The following is an 8,231-nucleotide window of genomic DNA, read 5'->3' on the forward strand; positions in this document are numbered from 1 at the left end:
ATCAACTAAAGAGGCCCTTCTAAGAGCTATAAGACAAAAGAAGCAAGTGACATACAAGGGAAAGCCAATTCGAATAACATCAGACTTCTCTAATGAGACTTTACAAGCAAGGAGAGACTGGGGCCCCATTGTCACTCTTTTGAAACAAAACAATGCCCAGCCTAGAATATTATTCCCTGCAAAACTAAGCTTCATATATGAAGGAGAAATAAAAACATTCTCAGACAAGCAAAGGCTCAGAGAATTCACCAAGACAAGACCAGCCCTACAAGAAGTACTTAAAACAGCGTTATGCACGGAACATCATAATAATAACCCATGAATATAAAAACAACCAAAACCCAAGGATATTAAAGGCCAGATATTACAATGGCTCAAGACAGAAATCATACCAACACCATTCAACCCAACAGAATGATCAGTAATCTACCTTACCTATCAGTTCTCTCAATAAATGTGAATGGCTTAAACTCTCCACTCAAGAGACATAGGCTGGCTGAATGGATAAGAAAATACAGGCCAAGTATATGCTGTCTTCAGGAAACACATCTAACCTGCAAGGATGCATATAGACTAAATATAAAAGGGTGGAGATCAATATTCCAAGCAAATAGAAGCCAAAAGAAGGCTGGTGTGGCAGTTCTAATTTCAGACGATTTAGTTTTTAAACCAACAAAAGTAGTAAAAGACAAAGAGGGTCATTATATAATGGTGAAGGGCAGAGTCCAACAAGAAGAGATAACAATTTTAAATATATATGCACCCAACTTAGGTGCACCCAGATTCATAAAGCAAACCTTACTGGAGCTAAGCAAATGGATTAATAGCAACTCCATAATCGCCGGAGATTTCAACACCCCACTGACGGCACAAGACAGATCCTCCAAACAGGAAATTAATAAAGAAATAATGGACTTAAACAAAACTCTAGAACAATTGGGTCTGACTGACATTTACAAAACATTCTACCCGAAATCCACTGAATATACATTCTTCTCATCAGCTCAGGGGACATTCTCTAAGATTGACAATATCCTAGGACACAAAGAAAATCTCAAGAAATTTAAAAAAATAGAAATCATACCATGTACCTTCTCAGATCACAGTGGAATAAAACTAGAAATCAACCCTAACAGAAACTCACATTTCTACACAAAAACGTGGAAATTAAACAACCTCCTACTAAATGATTACTTCGTAAATGAAGAAATCAAGATGGAAATAAAAAAGTTCTATGAAGAAAACGACAATGGAGAGACAAGTTATCAACTCCTCTGGGACACAGCTAAAGCAGTTCTGAGAGGAAAGTTCATCTCCATAAATGCCTATAACCAAAAGACAAGAAGATCACAAATAGACAATCTAATGAAACGACTCAAAGAGCTGGAAAAAGAAGAACAGACCAACCCCAAACCCAGCAGAAGAAGTGAAATCAACAATATCAAATCAGAGCTAAACGAAATTGAAAACAGGGAAGCTATTCAGGAGATTAATAAAACAAAAAGTTGGTTCTTTGAAAAAATAAACAAAATTGACACACCATTGGCTAAGCTAACGAAAAGCAGAAAAGAGAAATCTCTAATAAGCTCCATCAGGAATAAAAAAGGAGATATCACAACTAGTCCCAAAGAGATACAAGATACAATTTATGAATACTACAAAAATCTTTATGCACACAAACTAGAAAATGTGGAGGAAATGGACAAATTTCTAGAAACACACAGCCTCCCTAGGCTCAACCAGGAAGAAATAGATTCCCTGAACAGACCAATCTCAACAGCTGAAATAGAAACAGCAATTAAAAATCTCCCTAAAAAGAAAAGTCCCGGTCCAGATGGCTTCACACCTGAATTTTACCATACTTACAAAGAAGAACTAGTACCTATCTTGCAGAAACTATTCCACAACATCGAGAAGAACGGAAACCTCCCCGACACCTTTTATGAAGCGAATATTACTCTGATACCAAAACCAGGAAAGGATGCAACAAAGAAAGAAAACTACAGACCAATATCCCTAATGAATATAGATGCAAAAATTTTCAACAAAATCTTAGCTAACCGAATCCAGACACTTATCAAAAAAATAATCCACAACGACCAAGTGGGCTTCATCCCAGGGATGCAGGGATGGTTCAACATACGTAAATCTATAAATGCAATTCACCACATAAACAGAAGAAAAAACAAAGACCACATGATTCTCTCAATAGATGCAGAAAAAGCTTTTGACAAAATTCAACACCCTTTCATGATACGAACACTCAAGAAAATAGGCATAGAAGGGACATATCTAGAAATGATACAAGCCATATATGACAGACCCATAGCCAACATCATACTGAATGGGGAAAAATTGAAATCATTCCCACTTAGAACTGGAACCAGACAAGGCTGCCCACTATCTCCACTTCTGTTCAACATAGTACTGGAAGTCTTGGCTACAGCAATCAGACAAGAAAATGGAATCAAAGGTATCCAAATAGGGGCAGAAGAGATCAAACTTTCACTGTTTGCTGATGATATGATATTGTATCTAGAAAACCCCAAGGATTCAACCAAGAAACTCCTGGGACTGATCAATGAATTTAGTAAAGTCTCAGGATACAAAATCAATACACAGAAATCAGAGGCATTCATATACGCCAACAACAATCTAATTGAGAACCAAATCAAAGACTCAATTCCCTTCACAATAGCAACAAAGAAATTAAAGTACCTAGGAATACACTTAACCAAGGACGTAAAAGACCTCTACAGGGAGAACTATGAAACACTGAGGAAGGAAATAGCAGAGGATGTAAACAGATGGAAATCCATACCATGCTCGTGGATCGGCAGACTCAATATCATCAAAATGTCTATACTACCCAAACTGATCTACAGATTCAATGCAATACCTATTAAAATCCCATCAGCATTCTTCACAGATATAGAAAAAATAATTTTACGCTTCGTATGGAACCAAAGAAGACCCCGAATATCAAGAGCAATTCTAGGCAACAAAAACAAAATGGGAGGCATTAATATGCCAGATATCAAACTATACTACAAAGCTGTAGTAATTAAAACAATATGGTATTGGCACAAAAACAGGAATATTGACCAGTGGAACAGATGTGAGAATCCTGATATAAAACCATCCTCATATAGCCATCTCATCTTTGACAAAGCAGACAAAAACATACGCTGGGGAAAAGAATCCCTCTTCAATAAATGGTGCTGGGAAAACTGGATAGCCACCTGTAGAAGGCTAAAACAGGACCCACACCTTTTACCTCTCACAAAAACCAACTCACGCTGGATAACAGACTTAAACCTAAGGTGTGAAACTATTAGAATTCTAGAGGAAAAAGTTGGAAACACTCTCCTAGACATTGGGCTGGGCAAAGAGTTTATGAAGAAGTCCCCAAAGGCAATCACAGCAGCAACAAAAATAAATAAATGAGACATGATGAAACTACAGAGCTTCTGCACAGCCAAAGAAATAGTCATGAAAGTAAACAGACAACGTACAGAATGGGAGAAAATTTTTGCATCCTATGTATCCGATAAAGGGCTGATAACTAGAATATACTTAGAACTCATGAAAATCAGGAAGAAAAAATCAAATAACCCCATTAAAAAGTGGGCAAAGGGCTTGAACAGAAATTTTTCTAAAGAAGACAGAAGAATGGCCAACAAACATGAAGAAATGCTCAACATCTCTAATCATCAGGGAAATGCAAATCAAAACCACAATGAGATATCACTTAACCCCAGTGAGAATGGCCTTTATCAAAAAATCTCCAAACAATAAATGCTGGCGTGGTTGCGGAGAGAGAGGAACACTCCTACACTGCTGGTGGGACTGCAAACTAGTTCAACCTCTGTGGAAAGCAATATGGAGATACCTTAAAGCGATACAAGTGAATCTACCATTTGATCCAGCAATCCCATTGTTGGGCATCTACCCAAATGATCCAATGACACTCTACAAAAAAGACACCTGCACTCGAATGTTTATAGCAGCACAATTCATAATTGCAAGGCTGTGGAAACAGCCCAAGTGCCCATCAATCCAAGAATGGATTAATAAAATGTGGTATATGTATACCATGGAGTACTATTCAGCTCTAAGAAACAATGGTGATATAGCACATCTTATATTTTCCTGGTTAGAGCTGGAACCCATACTACTAAGTGAAGTATCCCAAGAATGGAGAAAAAAGTACCAGATATATTCTCCAGCAAACTGGTATTAACTGAGTAGCACCTAAGTGGACACATAGGTACTACAGTAATAGGGTATTGGGCAGGTGGGAGGGGGGAGGGGCGGGTATATACATACATAATGAGTGAGATGTGCACCATCTAGGGGATGGTCATGATGGAGACTCAGACTTTTGGGGGGAGGGGGGTAAATAGGCATTTATTGAAACCTTAAAATCTGTACCCCCATAATATGCCGAAATAAAAAAAAATAAAATAAGATAAATTGAAAAAAAAAATAAAAGGGCCTTTAATTCAAAATATTCTTTATACCAGTGAGTAATGTATTAGGGTGAAATTTCCTGAACTCCTTCAGGACAGACCCTTGTAACAAAAGACAGATTAACAACAGAAAAACAAACAACTTTATTAAGGCATACTGTACACATCACATAAAAGAAACCTCAATGCAAGGTAACTCGAGGCATTGGCTTAAAACTATGGCTTCTATAGCATCTTCACAAAGAAGAATATATTTGTAAATAAATGATAAGACAAAAGAATATAGCTTTAGGTTTCCAAATGTGGGAAAATGTCAGAAGGCAAATATAGTATATGGAAAGAAACTGAAGGAATAAAATTTGTTTACAGATTCCTCTGCTCTCATCTTTGGGCTGATAAGAGTTATTTCTAGTAAAGGAGAGTTTATATCCTGTCTTTAGACAGAGTAGCAGAGGATAGAGAGATTTTCCTCTGGTTGCTGCTTCTTAATCATATTTAGCTCACAAATAATTTTAATGTCAGAAAGGCATATTTTGGGGTGATAGAATACCTTGGATACCTTCAGTGTTACCAATCACAGAACTTAGGAATGAAATGTATTATAATTGGCTTTGACATTTTGCCATTATTAAAGTAAAAGAAATTCTACTCTGTACCCATATCTGTATGCAAACATTTGGCACAAGGACTGAGAAAATCAATGGGATATAATTTCACCTGTTCCATCCTTTGCTTATTTCAGATGAGACACTGTCATTGACTTTATGCCAAGGTTATAACTAGTCTTTCTTCAAAAAGTTTGAGTAGTTTCTATAAACTGGACAAATTATAACATGATTAATTTTTTAAATTTCAAAACTAAATATAGATGGTCCCCAGGTTATAGACAGGATATGTTCCTGAGAATGTCTTTAGGTCCAATTTGTATGTAACTTGGATCCCTGATTAACACCACATATCCAGTAATAATAACAACAATACTATAATGGCTCATATGTGGTAATAATACAGTGTAATACTATAATAATAATAGTACCTTTGTACTGTAATAAGTAACAGAAAATATGATGCTCTTTCTTTTAATTAAAACAAACATAGCAAAATCATTTCTCACTTAAGAAAAAAAAATAAATAAATAAAACAAACAGAACATAAAAACAAACTCATACAAAATGTTTAGATACGAGACAGGAGAAATTTCAAAAAAGAATATTAAAGGTTAACACCTAATGTTATATCAATGCTAGGCTAATAAGAATGTTATGCTTATATTGATCTTCTAACCAAATCAATAATAACCTTTCCATATCAATAATTAACCCACCACTCTGCTTAGTAATAATTGATGCTTTCATTGGAACACTGCCTTTCACATGTTGCATTGTTCTCACTTATCCTTTATAGTTGTTTCAATAGTTGAGTGACTGAAGCCTAATACTTTCCCGATGAATGATGGCATCTGGCCTTTCTCTACTTCTTATTTCTACTTTCATTTCCATTGTAATCACCTTCCTCTTCTTTACTGTAGGCTCACCTGGAATTGCAGTGGACTATCACTTTGGAGGTGTGGTCATAAAGGTAAATACAGGCTCATAAAATCAAGAAAAAAGTTAAGAAGAAAATGATGCTATGCATAAGCAACTGTATAAACAATGAAACTAGCCATTACCTTAAAGATGCTGTGTCAGCAAACCACTTGTGCCATGCATTTGTTTACATGCACAGAAGAAACTAGTTCCCAATTTATTAATTTAATTATAAAGTATCCTTATAGGGAACCATGGGAGTCTGTTTATAAGTATGGAATGCCATAAGTCAGGTCTTCCATAACCCAGGGACTGTGTGTATAGAAAACAAAGGCAAGGTAGTAAACATAATTTAATCTAGAAAAATTCAAACTAGAAAAAATGGGCAGAAAACATTAGCTCTATATTTGTTGCAATGCTAACAGTTTTACTAAATAGCAGACTCAATTTGTACTATTTAAAATTTACAAGTTTCTTTCTTGTCTATATTTATATGTTGTACTTTAATGGAGAGAGTTCATAATAAAATAAGACTATTTTATAAAATATTTATAATTGAGTCATTGATGCTAACATTTTTAGTATACTGTAGTTTTGAATATATTCCTCAGTGTAACAGAGATTGAAATTGCAAACTAGGTGAAGTCCTCCATATATATCTCAGAAAGGAGGAAAATGAGGGAGAAAAAATTGAATTGGGGCCATTATTTTAATCCCCACCATCTGTAGTAGATGGATGTGGGGCAGTAAAATATAAAGGTAGTCATCAACAGATTATATTTTTGCTTCATATCAGTTGGTATTATTAATAAAATTGATCTGAGGGAGGCTTCTGGTTTCAGCTCAAACATGTAAAGAACTTAGCCCAATTCTTATATTACAATAAGAAAAAGCTAGAAAAACTAAAAATCAGTTACTTTCCTTGGACCCATTACAAAACTGAATTTACATGGAAGCATTAGCCTAAAATGTGGAGTCATAGGTGAATCCAGAGAGTTATAGCTGAGATCTGCTTACCTGGAGTGAAAACTACTGTAATCCATAAACTAGTGGGAACACTTAAATGGTAATTTTGATAAATTGCTAGAGATTGAGTGTGGCATAGTGTGATAATCAAAATCTCCTAGGGGCTTCAGTCCTAGAGGAGAACCTATATTTTCATGGATTTTATGTCTAGGAATTCCACCAGATTCTCACAGTTTAAGATCCAAGGAAGGGGAAAGAAAGAATAATCTTTGTAAATTTCTACAGAGCATTCTCCATAACAAAGGCCTACACTCCAAGGGTAAAGACTTTGCCAGAACCTTGTCCCAGAGCCATGGGACTTCTGTCTTACTTAAATTTGGGGGCATGAAAAGCAAAATTAAAAACAATTTATACAATAAAAAATATTTGTTAAGGTCATAGACCAAAGACACATGCTCACTAAAAGCAGAGATTGAACTGCAAAATTATAAAACTCTTTCACTTCTCCATATCTTATCACCATAACAGCATAAATATAGTATAATAATAGTGACTATAACTGAAACAGTTACAATATACAGAATCACTTTAAGAAATAGTACTTAGGCCGGGCGCGGTGGCTCACGCCTGTAATCCTAGCTCTTGGGAGGCCGAGGCGGGCGGATTGCTCAAGGTCAGGAGTTCAAAACCAGCCTGAGCAAGAGCAAGACCCCGTCTCTACTATAAATAGAAAGAAATTAATTGGCCAACTGATATATATATAAAAAAAAAATTAGCCGGGCATGGTGGCTCATGCCTGTAGTCCCAGCTACTCGGGAGGCTGAGGCAGAAGGATCGCTCGAGCCTAGGATTTTGAGGTTGCTGTGAGCTAGGCTGACGCCACGGCACTCACTCTAGCCTGGACAAAAAAGTGAGACTCTGTCTCAAAAAAAAAAAAAAAAAAAAAAAAGAAATAGTACTTAGTAAAGACCAAGACAAGAGTGAAGGTAAAAATGAGGACACTAGAGGAATAGTTATAGTCACATACAACTATAGCAAATATTAAACACACCACAATCTCTAGCCATATTACCATCAATCTTCTATTTATAGAAGCTAGAGGCTTATTTATCTCAGGTCCTATTACTTAAGACATTATGCCTAGCCTTCAACAACAATAACAAAAAAATATAAGGCCACACTTAAAGGCAAGTGAAAACATGGTCTGAACAGGCAAAGCATTAGAACCAGGTTCAGATTTGTTGAATTTATTATACAGAGAATGTAA

The sequence above is a fragment of the Microcebus murinus genome, chromosome X (assembly GCF_040939455.1).
Source record: "Microcebus murinus isolate Inina chromosome X, M.murinus_Inina_mat1.0, whole genome shotgun sequence".
Classification (NCBI taxonomy): Eukaryota; Metazoa; Chordata; class Mammalia; order Primates; family Cheirogaleidae; genus Microcebus; species Microcebus murinus.